This window comes from Balaenoptera physalus (assembly GCF_965194825.1).
Source record: "Balaenoptera physalus genome assembly, chromosome: 15".
NCBI classification, from domain to species: Eukaryota; Metazoa; Chordata; class Mammalia; order Artiodactyla; family Balaenopteridae; genus Balaenoptera; species Balaenoptera physalus.
Genome location: NC_138894.1, coordinates 87,336,357 through 87,355,917, shown reverse-complemented (window position 1 = coordinate 87,355,917; position 19,561 = coordinate 87,336,357). Strand labels below are relative to the sequence as shown.

Below are 19,561 nucleotides of genomic sequence, written 5' to 3'. Positions count from 1 at the left end.
TCATGGCACAACATTGTCCACTGGGAGACAGAGAACCTTGCCATCTTCCCTCTGCCTCATCCCCAACATCTGACTGATCACTAGATCTTCTCCGTTTTAGATTCGCATCTCTAGAATCCATCACATCCTCTCTACCCCCCGTCTCCACAAATACAAACTCTGGCTAATCCCTGTCTAGCCTGCTGCATAGCCCCTAATTCATCACACCATCTCCTTACCGATCATGTTTTCCTCTGCTGACAATTCTTCATTGCCTTCTCTTACCTTCAAAATCAAAACCAAGCTGCTCATCTTCTAGTAAAGCCTTCAACAATCTGGCCTGCCTTATTGCTAACTATTCCTTTTCTCAAAGAATTGTACAATGGAAACGTATTAAATTAGCCATTTCTGTCTCAGGATGCTGTCTCTTTACATACTCTCCGCGTTCTCTCTAACAGGACTGGAGAGAGGTCAGTGAGAGCAACATCAAGAAGACTTGTACTGAGAGGTAAGATTCTGGGGACTGAGCTCGACCAGATGAGCTATTTTCCCTGGATGGCGAGTGTATGAGTACCAGAGAAAGTCTGAAATGTGAGTGATTGAGAAGGATGTTTCATTCTTTAAAAACAAATCAAAACAAAACAAAAAGCCAGACAAATGTTAGCTGGGTGTGAGGTCCAAAGAGTAGGATGAAGTCATGAATGAGAAAAGCAGTTATAAAGTCAGATGCCAGGAAAACTAGGAAAGATTTGGAAGTAGAGTGTGAGGTTAGTCAAAGTGAGTAGCTCTGAACAGAGTCCAAGAATCACATGAGGGGTAGGGGCTTGCTCTTTGCTGAATGTTCCGACACTTTCCTCCCTATGTGCCTGTGCTTGGGCAACGTCCTCAGACCAGACTTCCTTGTTGACCTCCATCACCAGCTGTGAAACCTTACCCACACCATCAAGGATCATCACATACCTCTACTGAAGGAGGTATTTTCTTATCCCCTTTAACAGAGGTGCATCCATCACTCTTTGATTCCTAGGGCATTTTCTGTGCCTTTCTCATGGCTCATTTGATAGTGATTTATTTTAGCTTGACTATCTAGTGGGTAAGAACTCTGGCATCCAGTTTTGTATCCATACAACCCCTACTTACTACTTTATGCACTGTAGCTGCTCAGCAAATGCTTCCTTCATCCACCACTTAGACTGACACAGCACCATCAAGAAAAGAGCAGGTTTTGCTAACGTGTTCCCTGAGTACTCTGAATGGAAACATTTGTCTGCACCAACTGACTCCACACTTCTTTGAGCATAAAAATCCAAGCTGAAAGTCTCCAAATCCAGGGTGGGCCGCCTCTTGTGGAAGCATGAGAATGAAAAGAATTCCTTGACACCAAAATGAGTCCTCATAACTGACGCACAGAACATATTCCTGTGGTTTCCAGAAATCCAAGAAAGAGATCCAGACTCCGTACAGTCTTACCAGGCGTGGAACATTAAAGAACAGATGCATTGGCCTGGGAGAAAAGGTCTTTCCAGATTTAATTTCCAAGGCTGTCAGAGAAAGGGCAGTGGAATCTGGTGTGAGATTAGAAATGCAATTCCTCCCATTGCTAGATGTGTGAATTTGACTATGTTACAGAGCCCTTCTGAGGTTCTAAGTGTGTAATTGGAGATCATGAAAATTACCTTACAGGCTAAGTTGTAAGCAAAACACATTACTTGAAATCACCTGGACAAAGCAGATGGTCAAAAAATTCATGAGTCATTTCACTACAAGGAAACCATGTACAACAGTTAATTGAAAGAATATTTTTAAATTGTAAGATGTTCACATTATATGTGTATGTACTTATGTGTGAGTATGGGCTGTAAATAAACTAAAATCATTCCAGAATATGTGTTCTGAAGTAATTAACTAAGCAAGTTACTTAAAATGTAATAATGTACAAGCTCCTGACAATGTAGTCTTCCAAAGAAAATACAGACCTGCTCCTTGCAAATGCTAATACCTATCTGTCCTTAATCATTTCCCCCTCATCTGGGGAGACTATGAAAAGAAAACTTTATCTTTTGTTCCTAATTCCTAAGGATTTTGTTCTCTAGAGCCCAAAGATTCATTTTACAAAAGAGATAATGAAAGACTTTTAGCCAAGGAAGTAGAATGTACCATGAGGTAAGATATAAATTTCCGTATCTTCCACACACAAAAAAACCCTATCTTAATACCGGCAAATGGCCTTAGAAAAAAACATAATGCTTAGCATATGGCATATTTCACAATTTTTAACTTTTTTTTTTAGCACTCCTAAGCACTGTTTACTGATAAGGGTATTACCTATGTATTATCTATAAGAACTTGAAAATTATTTTGCTGAAAGTTACAAAGTTAAAACATATTAATGATAGTTGGTAATCATGTTCTCTTAGAATAGCAGGCACTAAAATCAACGTATAAAATGCCTTAGACTTCAGCTTCAAAAATACCCCTTTGTAAATGAAAGATTATTAGTAGCAAATCTTTTTTAGAATAAAAGGATTAGAGTGACTAATTTCTGTAAAAGTTACCACCTTTTTTCTTGCCAAGTTATTCCCTGAGAGATTTGAAGCTGAAAGGAAAGAAGGATTCTGAAACTGCTGTATTAGCATAAATATACCACATCTAAATTTTTGGTTAATTCTCCATGGCCACTGTACGAGAGAAGGAAAAAGACAATACCACTTTCCTAAAATACGTAATACCTAAAATTCCGCTCCACGTACAGATACCTACGTCTGACACAGAAAAGCCCCTGATAAATATTTGTAGGAAGAGTGGATCATCCTAGTTAGAAGAAAAAGAACACACAATTGTTGAAGACATTCACTAACTGCAGGCATTTTGTCAGAGAATTTACCTATAGGATCTTAATCCTCAGAACTACCTGTGAAATTTATACTGCCATCTCCATTTAAGAAGTAAGGAAATTGAGCAGAGGAAGTAATCCAAACATTCTTACCTAGTAAATAGCAGAAACTAGAACTCCATGATCCCAAAGCTATGCCTTTCCCTTCACTCAGGACAGCCTTAATTCTTTCCCAGAATCCAGCTCAGGAAGAGGGGTCGGGCCCTCACAGCACGTGTCTTCAACCAAGAGAACGTGGGGCTTTACCTAGTCTGCCATCACCACGTTCTACAGTTTTCTGTAATTCTCAAGGAGGCAAGAGGCAGGTGTGGTGTAATGTGAACAGCAGTGCGTTTGGAATCAAGTAATGTAGATTCAGCTCACAGCTCTGATGATTATTCACCGGCCAAAATCGTTTCCCCATCATTTCATCAAGACTCAGTTTCCTCTTCTGTAAAACGGGACTGACACTTTCTCCCAGTATCATTGTGAGACAAACCTATTAATCACTGTGTGCTATAATTACCTGACACACCACACAGAACCCAGGAGATGCTCAGCTAAAGCATTTTTAAAGAAAATGAACTCAGAATTGGCAGTCATTCCTCACGCATGAGTCAATGACTTTGTTGAAAGTAAACCTTTTCTATAATAAAGCCTTCAGCATATAGAATGGTCACATGAAGATACAGAGGGAATAGGAAAGACAGAAGAGTGAACAGGAGGCAGCAATAATCACTTTACTCACCCAGAGGGAATCACAGACTTTCCATCTCCTCTGATGGTGAAAAGAAAGAAAGAAACAAATAAAAACACCTCAAGGTCACACCAAGAAAATGTTGCAATCTCAGGCTAAAGCATACACAAAATGATTCTCTACAATTGTTGCAAAGTAGATTGTCCAGGGGAAACAGATCAAGAATATGTAGAACATCTGATTTCTCCTCCCTGCTCTGCTCCTATATCACTGCCTACTTTTAAATCTCTTCTCTTCCTTGGGAGTTCATTTCTTCTTCTATACAAATGAAGTGTTTGGACTAAACTGTCTTTATGATTATTGTATTTATGTAGACTTCTTTAGTCCTAGTTCACTTTGTTTTAATTAGGAAGTTCTGCTTAGCTTTAGAAATGTCTTCTCAGCAACAATTGATTTGACAGTATCATGTTTTTTCTCTTTTATTTTGTGTATGTAATAAATTGTGTTTTGGCTGGCATCAAACCATCTTGTCTTTGCGTCTGGGGGGTAAACCCTGCTTACCATAATATATTATTCTTTCAATAGTCTGTTTAGATTCTATTTGTATCACTTTATTTAGACTTCTAGCAACATTATTCCTAACACTTGTCTAACGTTTGCCCTTTTCTTGTTTTTTGTCCTTCCTTATCAGAATTAAGTGCTGAGACTGTGGTCACTTCTTTAAATGAATTGGAGAGATCTTTTCCTAAAGCCTGGGATAATTTAATTAACATTAGGATCTTCCATCCTCTAAAGGTTAGGTTAAAAAAAAATGGTAGCTGCTCATGAAGTTTTTAAAAAAAATTTTTGATCACTGATCTTTCTAATGTCTTTTTTTGTTAACAGTAGTTGGATTTTTCAAGTTTTCTACTTCTTCTTGGATTGGTTTTGGTTATTTGAATTTTATACGATAATAAAGTTACATGTGTAAGGAAACAGTTGAATGTAATAGTCCCTCTTTCTTCCATTCATGTGGCTATTACCTTTTCATTTCTAATTTTAAGTATTTTTATTCTCTCTTTTCCTTCATTAGATTCCTAAGGCCTTTATCCATTTATTTGGCCTTTTTCAAGAAAGTGACTTTTAGATTTACACATCCTTTCTGCTATTGCTTTGCTTTTTATATCATTTATTCTAACTTTTATCTTTAATATTTCCTTCTTCCTAATTTCTTTTGTTATATTTTCTAATGTTTTAAGATGGGAAATAATTCCTGTATGTTTGTCTTTCTTCTTTAAAACAAATATGTTTGAGGCTATAAATTTGCCTTTGAGGTCAGCCTTAACTCTGTCTCATAATTTTGTCAGGAAGCGTATGTCGTTCTCCATTTCTACTCAGCAGTTTCATTCTCCACCTTTCTCTGCTCTACTCTATGCTTCTGTAACTCTTCCCTAATGGGTTGTATCACCCAGTGTCGGAGTCCAGCTCCAACAGGATCCAGGATACCCCAAAAGGATGGACAGCGTCGGCGATGAACAACAGGAGGGAGACTGAGACTCGTGGACTCAGCCAAGTCAACAGGAAGGAGACTGAGACTCGTGGACTCAGCCAAGTCAACAGGAAGGACACTGAGACTCGTGGACTCAGCCAAGTAAAAATAGCACCATCTCGTGCTTTCTTTATTTCATATACTCATATATAGATTACAGTAGAATTGCATAAATCATTAACATACATTGTAATATTATTGTTTTGAGTCGAAAGAATGAATCATTTTGAACCCACAAAGATTTCCTTAAAAGATTACGTAAACCATACCTTTTAGTTTCTAGATTTTCTCATAAGATAAATTCCAAGGTTACCATTACGTACAGCACATGTTCTAAGAATTATTCTTGGTGGTTAACCAACCTTAACACCTAAGTCTAAATATATCCTTATATTCTATATATCCTTAGCCCCCACATAGCTTTTCCTACTTGGACATTCCTTTTTTATAATGCCATAAAAATATCTAAAATATATTTTACAATTTCTATTTTGAATATTGCTACTCAAAGGCAGTTTAATATAGCAACAGACAATATTAGGATCCCAATAATCTATTAAAGAATAACTTTGCAAATCATTTCTATTTGTCCCTAATCTAGAACATATCTGTTCACCAGTTAATTGATCAAATATCATTAAACTACCATTAATATTGAACCACAAATTATTATTACCATCATAAACACCCTCATATGGCCATATCTCTAGGGAGGATGGTGTTTTCCAAAGAAACATTTCCCTATGTCCAGATTTAGTCACTGTTTCCCAATGTCCCTCTTTAGGCACCGGGCCTTGCCAAACAGTACTCAAAGGGGAAGTCAGGAAATCTAAGATTTTTCCTTGGGGCAAATCCTGCCACACTTAAATTTATATATATAGAAATTATAAGTATTGCTTTTACGAGGAGTGTAGTCCACCTTCCACGTGTGGTTCCGCCTTGCAGTTCCGCACTGGAGTGCCCATGACCTTGTCATGGTGTTGCAGCGTCTGGATGGCTTCCAACAACCCAGGTTCTCTTGCTGGTTAGATTTCAGTTGGGTTTGGCCCCTGGGAGTTATCAACAGGATGGAGGAAAGAGGAGTTCTGCCCTACTCCCTCCTGTTCCATCCTAGCAGCTTTAGTTCACACTGTAGTCCTCTAACATTATTTCTTCATTTTGTCTCTTCAAAACAGAGAACAGCCTCCCACTGTCACTCATTTTTGGGTGCCCCAACTTTCTTGATTCTCTTAACTTTACTGAAAGCTTTTAAATAATCACTTCACTAAAAATCTCTACAGTTGAACCATCAGAATGGAGTTCTGTTTCCTGCTAAGACTCTGACTAGTACAAAATATTCACTGCTCTCTAAACAGTTTATTAATTCAAAATTGATTTTTTTCTTTTATCCAGTATCCAAATATTACTTAGGAAGGTATTTCTTAATTTGCAAAAGTTGAGGCTCTAAGTTTATCATCTTTTCTTTAACTATTGTTAGAACTATAGAGACTCAAAAAAAGTAGAGGTCTCATGCATGTCTACTTAATAAGTTACTAGAGAATATGCTCCATCAAGATAAGAAAGTTAACCAAGAAATAATTTATGGGACCCAGAAAACAGGATCTAACAGGCAGGAGACTAAGAGATTTCCCAGTGATATGGATGGAAGTCCTCAGATGCCAGCGATGCAATCCAGAATGGAGCAGGAATATTGAGGCCACCAAAAAGATGTTTCTAATAACAAAATATGGAAATTTGGAACTGATGTCTTATATGTTTGACTGCATTGAGGGAAGATTTATAGGTAATTTGCAGAGCTTAGAAAAAATTAGTGATAAGTACCTAGATAACTAATCAAATGAAGAAGTAACTCATCATTCAAGGAAAAGTGAAAAATTGTATGAAAAAGGAAATATCAGACAATACTACATGGCTCATCTGTGAACAATGTTTATATGACCATAGAAATATAAACACTGAATACTGATTTAACCAGAAGCTTGAATATCGCCATGCTGGGAGGGAAGGAAGAGGGTAGGTATAAGCATAGCAAGAAATTATAAGGGCACTAAATCCTTAGTTACACAATAGAATGTCAACTCACAATACATAAATTGATCAATTAAAAAATGGCATAATAAGCATATTATTTAGGAATCTGGAGGTAAATACCAAGAGTAGCTTATAAAGTTGAAAGAGGTTAGTCCTGAGAAGCAGGACTCCGGAGTGTAGATGAGAGGGGCAAAAGGAGTGTGTTGTGTGTTGTGGTTGCTGTTATAAGCCTTCTTATTCATCTGACATTTTAAACTATGTAACTACATTAATATAGCCATGGTATGACTTTTTAAACCATGTAAGCTATGTTATATTGATAAGTTAAAAGATTAAAATAGAAAAATAAGGAATCTAAAAACTCAGGTATCCCTCATACACGCAACGAGGAAAAAAATTATTTGGGGAAAAGTGAAGCCATTAACACCACAGTATGAATTACATTAATCGTCTCCTATGTCTAAACCTCAGCAGTCCATTGATTCAGGATTTCCTGGGAGGCTCTTTAGGAAATGTGGGGAAGGAGTGTAGCCCAACTCTGCTCCTCAAAAATATTAGAGACCTGGCTTCAGTTCAGCGAAGACACATTGTTTTATATTCATAATATCAACATTCATTACACCTAAATACCAAACTCATATATGTATTATTAAATGTTTCAAATTTGATAATTTACTGCTTAAAACTTAAGAGCAGTTTTACTGTTTTTTCATAGCAGTTTAATTTTTCCCTTAGTCATTCTCCATCCTACACTCTCACACTTAACAAATCTTCCTTCAGTGTTATGGGGGGAGATGGTTTTATAGCATATATTTGGAAGCCCATCCTCAGCACAACAAAACAATTAGCTGCTAAGAAAAACACTGCAGAGTTCTCTTGCCGTTTATTTTGACTTAAATTTTGTGTTTTAATAATAGCTCAGCAAAACAGGGAACACTGACTGTGTATCAGCACTGCAGCCGTTGAAGCTTCTTTTCAGACTACGCAGAACCTTCTTAAGCATACAAGAGACAGGAAGCTCAAGCCTGCAGACCATTACAATGGAAGTCTACAGACCATTAGGAAGATGAAGTTGATAATACCGGGGATATGGATCACAATAAACAACTATAGTTTATTTACCAGGACGAGTCTGTTGATAATTTATAAGCTTCTTAATAGAAATATCCTAATTTTTCATAAAAATTCACTTAAACTTTGATCACATAATGTGAAAGAAAGGAAAGACCCCTAGTTCAGAGATTTACAGGCCTTAGTTTGAGGACCCTAGAGTTTCAGGGAAATAAGTCAGGGGCATCCACGGCAGTCAGGGGCAGCAAGCAGTTGGGGGGGCTATGTGACTACAGAGCCCTTCAAAGCCTGCACTCTTCCTTTTTTATTCATCATTTCACACATGAAAATGATGGCCCCCCAGGAAGGAAAAAAAGTCACCCAACATCACACAACTAGCAGGTGGCAAAGCTTGAACCAAATTCAGGTCTGTGCATTCCCGGTTTAATGTTTTGCCACTGTCTTTTGCTGCCTTTCTTATTTTAGATACTTTTCCACATATAGAAACTAAAAATGTATCCATTTCTAGAGAGTTGTGGAGATGCTACTACTCTGCATTTTCCCTAAGGAAAGAAGTTTGATAAATTATTTAAATATCCACTTTTCTCTGCTAAAATGTACACCATGTTTTTCTCTAAGTAAAATGTGAAAACACTTATTTTACTGAGCCATTTATATGCATCGTTTTCCTTCTTAAAAGCTTCCCTTCTCCCATATGCATTGCTTTGGAAACCTCTGGAGGTATTATAATGAAATATTGATTGCCCTCACTCCCATCTCCACCCTATTCCTATTCTAATGACCCTACGACTCCAGAATAATTTTTGTTGAGGAAGCACTAATTCAGAAATCTGTTTCTGCTTTTTTTTAAAAGACAGAATATTACATTGACCAGGGACTGTGCACCAGCATTTCAGCACATTAACTATTTGGAATGTCTCCTACTGGGACATCACATCTCATTAACAGCAAGAACTTTGAATTACTGGATTCAGAAGGGATCTTTCAACCTCCAAGAGATGATAGAATCAATAAGATAGTGATGGTTAAAAAGTGGAGTTTTCCCCAGAACACTCCAGGAAAAGCTCTGGTCCACACCTGCTTTAGCTCTAGCCCTCCCACCAAAGCCACCAGACTCACGCATTATGCATAGGAATGCTCCTACACAAGGACACTCCTTCAAGACCAGGAGAGGTAACTGTTTCACCTAATTCAAAAACAAACACAGAAAATCAAACAAAATGAGAAGACAGAGGAAAATGTTCCAAATGAAAGAACAAGATAAAGCCCAAGGAAAAAAACCCTAATGAAACAGAGATCGGTATTTTACCTGATAGAGTTAGAAGCAACAGTCATAAAACTGCTCACTGAACTCAGGAGAAGAATAGAGGAACACAGTGAGACTTCAACAAAGAATTAGAAAATATTAAAAAGAACCAATCAGAGCTGAAGAAAACAATAACTGAAATGAAGAATACAGTAGAGGGAATCAACAGCAGATTAGGTGACACAGAAAAAGGCATAAGTGACATGGAAGACAGAATAGTGGAAATCACCCAATCAGAACAGCAAAAAGAAAACAAGAATTTTTAAAAATGAGGATAGTTTAAGGCACCTCTGAGACAATATCAAGCATGCCACATTCACACGATAAGGGGTCAGAAGGTGAAGAGAAAGAGAAAAGGGCAGAAAACATATTTGATGAAATAATGACTGAAAACATCCACAATCTGGGGAATGAAACAGCATCCAGGCCCAGAAAACACAGGAAGTCACCAACAAGATGAAGCCAAACAGAGAGAAAAGGGAACCCCACTACACTGTTGGTGGGAATATAAATAGGTACAGCTATTATAGAAAATATTATGGCGGTCCCTCAAGAAATTAAAAATATAAGTACCATATGATCCAGCAATTCCACATCTGGGTATTTATCTTAAGAAAACAAGAACACTAATTCAAAAGGATATATTCACCCCTGTGTTCACTGCAACATTATTTGCAATAGCCAAGGTATGGAGGCAACCTAAGTGTCCATCAACAGATGAGTGAATAAAGAAGACGAGGTATATAAATGCAATGGAATATTACTCAGCCACATAAAAGAATGAAATCTTGCCATTAGTGACAACATGGATGGACCTAGAGGGTATTATGTAAAGTGAAATTAGTCAAAGACAAATACTATCATGTATGTGTGGAATTTAAAAAAACAAATAAACAAATATAACAAAACAGAAAAAAGCCTCACAGATACAGTGAACAAACTAGTGGTTGCCAGAGGGGAGGAGGGTGGGAGCGTGGGTGAAACAGGTAAAGTGGATTAAGAGGTACAAACTGCCAGTTATAAAATAAGTCACAGCACAGGGAATATAGTCAATAATATTTTTATTAACTTTGTATGGTATGTAATCTATAAAAATATCGAATCACTATGTTGTACACTTGAAACTAATATAATATTGTAAATCAACTATAATAAAATAAATCCAAATAAATTGAGAAATAATAAAAATCAGATTTTGAGCTTTGAGAGTGAGGAGGAATCATTTGAGGTTCCATTGTACGGGTGAAAGTTCAGCTCCTGGACAAGACTGCGGGTTATATGCCTTTCATAGCACATCCCAGCGCTCCATATTGGACACTTCCCTGCTTGCACCAGATCGGGATGGGGAGCAGTGCTGAGGGAAGGTCCCAGGTGTCTTTGCAAAGGTCCCATATCAGTTTTGATCTGATGAAATATGTTCTCGATTTAGAATCAGAATTACCTAGTCTAAAAGGCCACTCCATTGCCTACTGAGTCAGTGATCATTTAACTTCTCCTCAGTTCTCCCACTTGTAAACTATTGATAAATAAGGACTACACTTTTATTGATGTTGTGAGAATTCAAACAGATAATTCACGTTAAATGCCAACATATGCCTACAGATCCTCGAGAAATGTAAAGTCTTTTTTCCCTTGATAAGAAAAGGTAAAAGAAAAAACAAACAAACAGAAAAACAGTGTTACTGTTTCTAGAGAGACACTGGGTAGTTATTCCCAGTAAGACTCAAGAGGTGCTAAGAAATCAGTCTCCCATGGATGGTCATTACGAAATAGATCCATTTAAGAAATTATGCCAGTAAAACCGTTAAGTAGCAGAAAGCAGAGAAAAAGGGGTCCAGACTAGAAGGGTTGTTCTGCTTTTCTATTACTGCATAATAAACCACTGTAAAAGTTAGCAATTGAGAGCATCAACTGTATTATTTATCTCATGGTTCTGTAGTTTGAACTCAACTTGGAAGTCCTATGCGTCTTGCTTAGGGTGTCACGTGCCTTCAGCCACATGGTGGCTAATGGGGAGTTACCTGGGAAACTGGGACAAGTGGGCCTCTCTCCCTGTTCAGGTGGTCTTGGTGCCTCTCCTGCCCATGTGGTCTCTCCAGCAAGGTAGGTGGACTTCTCACCTGGCAGCTCAGTGCTTCCAAAAAGTATATATTCCAAGAGGGAGGAAACAGAAGCTCTTCAGGCCTTCTTAATGCCTGGACTCAAAGGCTGAGAACGTTACTTCCTCCACATTCTGTGGTAAACCAGTCCCAGGCCCAGAGTACATTCAAGAGGTGGGAACCAGAGATTTATCCAGACAGGCCTTGGGTCCTCTGCAAAGTCTAGATGGCTGATGGCCCCGAATAACAGTAGCTCAGAGTCATGCATACACAACAGATTCATTAAATAAATGTCAACTGACTGAGTAAATACATAATTCTTCTTAGTCCAGATTAACGTCTCAGATCTTGATTAAATAAAATCAAGAAGAGTTAAGTTTGTGGCTGGCATACTTGCAGTCACTGCCATTTAGAATGTTGTCAGGCTCAGCGCCCCATAGTCTCTTCAGGTAGATTCTTTTCCACGCCCCTTTAACTAGCAACTGAGTTGATGGTCCATTAAGGAGCTTTCAATGGAAATACTGCTGAATTTACCACCCAGTATTTTAAAAGTGAATCTGCATTTATGTGATCATAACCAAGTTAACTTGGAATTGTATGCGTGATTGCTGTTTTCAAAATACATCTGCTCATTCTTCCAGGCCCTTTAAGAAGCAGGATCACATCAGTTTTTTCGTTTTGTTTTGTTTTTTGCAGCCCCAGGTATCAGGTAAATGTTGCTCTGGGAAAGAGGCCACCTAGAGCCCGTAACTTCAGGAGCCTGGAAAAAGGGACACACCCACAAATCTGTGTCTCTCTCACCTGCTGACTGCTTCCTGGGAGCAAAGTGTTTGCTTCTATAAAGTAAGGATCTGGTTTAAAAGGAGAGGGTGGGTAGAACCCTCACCAAGATATCAGTGACTACTGCTAAATGTTCCAGGAGATCAGGTTATAAACAGGGAGGGAGAGATAACACCAGAATAAAAGGGCACCCTAAAATGTAGAGAGGGAGCATGGAAATGAGGGTCTTGAGGCAATATTTCAGTTATATCCTCCCCCTCTTCCCCAAAAGCTGAGCCTGCCTCAAGCTCAAGTTAATAAGGAAATGTTGACTCTATAAACTGACCCAGCCAATTCTTCAGAAAAGAAAACCTCCCACCCATTTTCTCAGTTTCTTCTTTCCCCAGTCCTTGGGACTTCTCAGCCTAATACTCAAGAGGCCCTCCATGAGCCATCCTACTTTTCCACCCTTCTGTTTCAAGATACATAGGAGACCCAACAAATATTTGTGGAAGGAATAAAGGTGGGAATGATACCATCCCTTTCCCACTAAACATGTCTGATTTGGCCACACTAAAAGGCTTACTATGGTCCTTCCCCCCTCCCCACAAAAAAATTACCACTTTTGCCTCTTTTTTTACAGGTGGTCCCTCCATCTGGTATGCTGTATCCCATGAGATTTCACCACTGAAATTATATTTGTACTTCATAGTTTGGTAATAAATCCCATGTCTTTCAGGAAATCATCCCAAATCTCTGCATCTATAAATAATCCCTTCTCTTCTAGGTTCATCATTACTTCTAAAATAATAACTCGAATTATGCCCAGATTATTATCATTAATCTGACAAAATTTTCTGAATGGTAAATTAGGAACTGGGGGATATAGATCTGAATAAGGTAAAGTGCTATTCTCAAGGAGCACGACATCTAGTAGATAGAGAAATTTTTAAACAGTCACAATATAGTATAATAACAAAAGTATACATAAGGTTTAGAAAGCAGCACAGAAAAAGAAAAGAAGAACTTTGGGAAAAAAAGCAAACATCAGAAGAACACTTTGAGAGGAAGTAGTGTAGGACTGAGGATATGGAAAGTAGGCATTCCACACTTCATACTAACCATTGGCAAAGTCTTAAAGATCTCAATCTCCATGCCAAGTTTGCAATTACATTTGGCAATGGAGGTTGTAACTGATGCTAGAGGTCAAGAGAAAGATAGGGATCAAAGTAGTGACAGCCTTGGGTTCCATCTGAAGGACTTGAACTTCTCGTGGAGGTGATAGAAAGTCATTGACAGGTTTTAAGCAGAAACATTGATCATTTCTTGTCCATCTTTGTAACCTAGGGTCAACAAGCACAGTGCCTGGAAATAAAAAAAAAAACATACAGGCATATATTGAGAGTTTTCTGTGTGCCTGACACCGTGCCAGGCACTTTGCATTCATTAGTAGGCACTCAATAAAAATAGTGCTTTAATTGAGTTAGTAGGCACTCAATAAAAGTTTGCGCCATTGAATCAAATGGAATTGCAGCTCCATCCCAACCAGCCTGAGTGAAAACGGAAACTCTCATTAGAGCTTTAGCAGAGAGAGCTGGAAAATTATGAGTTTAAAGAAGTTTAGTAATGAAAAAGTATCAGAATAAAAGGGAGACTCTGATTATTCCTCAGCTAAAGGCCAAACCAGAAAGATTCAGGTAGTAAAAAAAGGATGGGTAATATTTTAAGTGGTAGAAGAGCTAGAGAGGGTTTTATAAACACTTTAGGGAAGAAATAGATAAACCACAGAGAAGAATGGGTCTTCTAATAAATGAGTAGGAAAAGAGAATTAACAATAAATGAGAACAGCTGAAATACTGAACATCCTTTGCAAGAAAAATGAGAGGAAATAACTTAGATCCTGAACAAGTAATAAAAAGCTTGCAAAATACTTAATAGGGATAGAAATCTAGTGAGGAAATATTCATTAAAGTTAATTCATCATTTTAAAATAGGCAGCTCAGAGCCTTCACAAGGTGTGTGTCCACCAAGAATCAGATCAGAGTTAGTTCTCTCCTTCCTCAGTATGTCTTCTGAAGACATCGACCCTTAGAAGACTAAATGTGCTGCCAGATGGTCCACATGTGGTTGTGGCCCTTGGGACACTGCCAAGGAAAGGGGATGCTGGGAACTGCAGGGGCATGTGGGGGAAATACCAGAGTGGGGAGATGACTGTATTCTCATGATGACTCCCTCCCCCAAGTAAGAGCACTGCTAAGCTCTTGATTCACTCAAACTCTCAACTGTGAGGCTGTTTCCCCAATCTTTCTGAAACTCAGGTTTTTTTCTTCCTGCTGTAGATTGGGGGTGCTTGATTGATGCAGCAATAATTTCTTTTCTTCTTCTAGCCCTCACATTTTCTATGTGATATTTTCTGTAAGAGGGAGTAAGAAAAGGAGAGAGAGGGAGAGGGAGGAGGAGGGAGAGGGAGAGAGAAACTATGTACCTGTAGACCCATTAGTGGGATAATATCTATGCAAACCTTGGGAAATGTCCTGAAGCATTGTTTACTGGCCTGTCAACCTGAGAATTTTATCTCACCCATCAGTGAGGCCTGACTCACTAACTACAATGACGACTACCAACACAAGAAAACTGAGGCTCCTGGAAACTTGGGGGAAGGGGCGGAATATAGGAGAAAGAGAACCAGGAGGTTATAAGGAGGGTAATCCAGGTTGGAATTGGTAGGTAATTAATCAAACAAGCATGACGTCAAAGCAGAAAATCTGAGGGGAAGGAGGCCCAACAAAACCAACAAACAGAATTCTTATTGGAGCAAATTAGCTCTTCTGGAGGAAATAAATAAGGTAGGGATGTTATGTCAGAGAACCAAAGGAATAGGCAGTCACATGGTCAAGACACTGTGATAAAAGCTGGGCAAAAAGAAGAAAGGCAGGGAAGCCACAGTTTGAACCAATGGTAAAGATCAATCCCAGTGAAACCGTGTGTGTCAAGAAGGCTCTCGATAAATGAGTAAATGTATGAATAAATGAGTAAGAGAATAAACCAAGTGCCTTGGTATCCTTGGTGTTCTAGAAGATAAGGGCCCATCACAATACTCTGTGAGCCCTTTTCTAGTGATGGTCAAGCCTTTCGATGACGGTACAAGCAATTCTACCTGCAGATGATAAGCATGTTCAGAATATGTCACAGAATCTCAAAATCCTACAGCCAGACTCCTTTCTGACTTCTGAAATGAGTCTTATAAAAATATATTGGGAATAAAAGTCAGAAATTGGTAAAGAAAAGACAAATGAAAAATATATACAAAGTATTCTCCCAAACTGTTGATAAGAGTCAAGTGTGTTCAGAAGACAAGCCTCAGGTGAGAAAATGAACCTTTCCCACTTTAGCAAAAGCTGCTCCGGTGTGACTCTTACTACTTTGAAGGAGGACACATTATTGGTATTTAGTGGAAATCCAGAAGAGAAAAAAATATAGGGGGAGCAGGAATCTTATAACTGCACTGTCGATATCAACACCCCCTGGGTCAGTATCTCACTAGGATGGAAAAGAGACATTTTGAGGGGAAAAAAATTGCCACATTTGTACAGAAATCATGCAGCTATTTTCATAAGATCAAAATAATGATCAAAATGATGGTTTCAAAGAAATCAGGGTGAGGGTGGTCAACAGTGGAGCTCACTGTTGACTTTTTTTTTTTTTTTAATTTTTATTTATTATTTATTTATTATGTTTATTTTTGGCTGTGTTGGGTCTTCGTTTCTGTGTGAGGGCTTTCTCCAGTTGCGGCGAGTGGGGACCACTCTTCATCGCAGTGCGCGGGCCTCTCACTATCGCGGCCTCTCGTTGCGGAGCAGAGGCTCCAGACGCTCAGGCTCAGTAGTTGTGGCTCACGGGCCCAGTTGCTCCGCGGCATGTGGGATCCTCCCAGACCAGGGCTCGAACCCGTGTCCCCTGCATTGGCAGGCAGATTCTCAACCACTGCGCCACCAGGGAAGCCCTCACTGTTGACTTTTTACAGCTGAGAAAATCAAGGTTCAGAGAAGAGGTAGGACTGTCTCATGATGACACAGTCACATCTGGGGGCATGCTAGACGTAGTATAGCCTAACCCAGGAGCCTGGAGCAGGGGTGCCCAGTAAAGCAGTGAGAGGGAACAGTGGCAAGAGGCGATCCAGGTGAAGTTATCACCTGCCAGGAGCCTCCTCTGAACCTCCCAGCATCCACTGCCTCATTAGGCTGGGTTAGGCACCCCATTCTGGACACTCAGAGAAATGTAGGCACTGCTCAATCTCTGCTTTCACCTTGTTTTATAATTATTTGTGTTTTTCTCCTTTTCCTCTAGACTGTGAGCTTTGTGAGGTCAAGGGCTGCATCCCATTAAATGGTGTGACTCTAGTGGGTTCTCAATAAATGATTGTTGAATGAACAATGGACAGATGAACTAAGCGAAGACCCCAAAATACACTGGCGAAGGCTGCAGAGCTGTAACTATGAAACCAAAGCAACCAGAGCAGAGAATCTGTAACCAGGAAGACACACGTTGCTCCCAGGCCGCCCAGCACCCACCTGGCTCACCGAGGGGCTTCAGGAGAGCTGGACCAAAGACCCAACTCTTGGGTGACCCTGCCTTGCCCTCTGCGGGCTCCTCCTCAGGAAATAATTAACTCACTAAAGTGCCTAGACAGAAAAGAAATAAACAGGATCTATAGAATGCCACTCACCTATTTATCTGCTTCCTTTATGTGTCGTGAATTGAATGCCCTGTGGGAAAAGTGACCTGGCCGAAGTGTTTGAAATCTGGGAAGATTCAGATGAGATTCACCATAATGAAAGCAATGCAGATTACCCATAACTCAGGTGTGTTCAGGTGTGAATAGATGGCGATTGATGAGCAGAAATTCAGTCCCCTCCCGGGAATGCTTTTGTCACTCAAGTCCAAATCCAATGGGCCCAAAGGCAAGGTCCCCAAGGAAGCTTGTCTGATGCTCCAGTAAGAAGCACTTTCTGTCTCTAAACTCCCAGGGCACCTTCTTGGTCTTTCTATTTATAGCCTTTGTCACAGTTGCCTGTATACACTGATAGGTATGCGTGTGTGCGCAATGATGTCAGATTGTGAGCTTCCTGCAGGAAAGGGATATCTAACTCATCCTTTTTTTTAATAAATTTATTTTTATTTATTTATTTTTGGCTGTGTTGGGTCTTCATTGCTGTGCACAGGCTTTCTCTAGTTGTGGCGAGAGGGGGCTACTCTTCGTTGTGGTGCGCGGGCTTCTCATTGCGGTGGCTTCTCTTGCTGTGGAGCACGGGCTCTAGGCACGCGGGCTCAGTAGTCGTGGCTCGCAGGCTCTAGAGCACAGGCTCAGCAGTTGTGGCGCACGGGCTTAGTTGTTCTGCGACTTGTGGGATCTTCCCGGACCAGGGCTCGAACCCGTGTCCCCTGCATTGGCAGGAGGATTCTTAACCACTGTACTACCAGGGAAGCCCCTAACTCATCCTTTTATTCATGCTCCCTAATTTGATTTCTAGAACATACTGGACACTCCAGTAGTTGTAGAAGCAGGAGTTTTCAGAGCAGCAGGAATGGCATCCTCATTTGAAGCAGAACGGTGGCCGTCACCCACCTTCGTTGAGCACCTGACACTCTGTCAGGCTCTGTGCACAACGGGAGTCTCCCGAGTTCACCTAATCCTAAAAGCACCTCTAAACACTAGGTGCTGATTTTCTCAGTTTTACGAGCTTTTCCTCTTACAGCGGAGAAAAAAAGATACGTGAGATCAAATCACATGCTGATGGCTGGCAGAGCCAGGATTCACACTCACATCTCGCTGACACCAGGGTCTGTTCTCTTTCTGATTGAGTGAATCCACTGACTCAGCTACTGGAGGTCACCCCCAAGGTTAGCCTGAGTTCAAAAGCACACGCTGTGCCTAGAGACCCACTTTCACTCTCTGTCACTCCTACACCAGCCACCTTGCTCTGCCCCAGAGAATCGTGGCATTTGGGAGTTACTAGGAGCTCAGATATAAGCTCAAAGGGACTGAAGCCCCGGAGGTGACAGGGCCTAAGTCACTAGGTGAATCTGGGGCAGAACAGAGCAAGCAGCCTGGTATCCAGGCTCTCAGGGCTCAGGCACTTTCTCTATTATTCCTCGATTTTTCCTATGTTGAGATGCCAGGCTCAGACCTCGACACAAGGAGAAAACACCCAAGCAAAGGCACAGAATCATTTCCTTCCGCCAAAGCCAAGATGACGAAGCCCAGGACTCCCGTTATTCAATCCTGATGATGAGAGGAAGATGTCATGAGCTTGGCCTAGCTCCCCTTCTCCGTTCTGCCTTCTGTCCTCTCTCTCCCCCAAACCTACTGCCAGTGATGTCGACTTGAATCCCGCAGGTAGACGCTTCTTATTACACCTCCTGAGAGGTGGGTTTCCACGCCTGCCTCAACTTCCCGTTTAGTGAAATTAAAATCTCAGCAGTGTGCCAAAGGCATTTGCTTCCTGTGTCTCTTTTCTACTGTCTCTGGCCCTCTAGCACCCTGGCTGCTGTGGGGTAGAGAGGATGTATTCCCTCTCCTGGCATCTAGCGAGAGGGAGGGGTCTCTGGGTGGACCAGCCCGCTGCAGTCTCCGTCCCCCGCTGTCCCCTCGTGATTTGTTCATCCCATCCTACAGCACACCTAATGAATGGTGCCTTCTGTTTGGAAGATCAGAGCTCTGGTAACGCACCTACTAAAGTCCTTCACAGGCTCTATGAATGAGGCCCATTTTCACAAAAACTCAAAGGCAGAACAAAGGAATAAAGGATTTTTCCCATACACAGTACGATACCAGAAAGAACACAGTATCTCATTTCCTCTTGTGTAAATTTGGTATAACATCACCCCGCTGTTGTGAGATGTCGATAGGGATAAACAGCAAAAAACACATGAAGCAGTGAGCCCTGTGTGGACATACTGACCTTCCGTGGCCAGTTGTTCTTTTCCCACTTTCCCAGCTTCCTTCCAGACATAACTCAAATGCAATCCTTCCCCCCAGCCCTTCCTGAGTGCCTGCTTCCACCTGATCCCAAATTATGAAGATGTTTCCTCGACACTCATCATGTCTTTTGACCATGATCACATTCTGGCTTTCTTGATTGTTATTCACTGATCTTTAAGTCAGTGGCCGGGAGCTTGTCTTAATCCCCTGGCTTATGTCAGGTGAATGGAATTGGGT

At 40.4% G+C, this 19,561-nt stretch overlaps 1 protein-coding gene across 1 annotated transcript in view; it reads right to left on the bottom strand.

The window, feature by feature from the left end:
• LOC309643615 (uncharacterized protein) overlaps positions 1–19,561 on the bottom strand; it is a 313,524-nt gene that overhangs the window by 93,730 nt on the left and 200,233 nt on the right. The window lies entirely within an intron of this gene.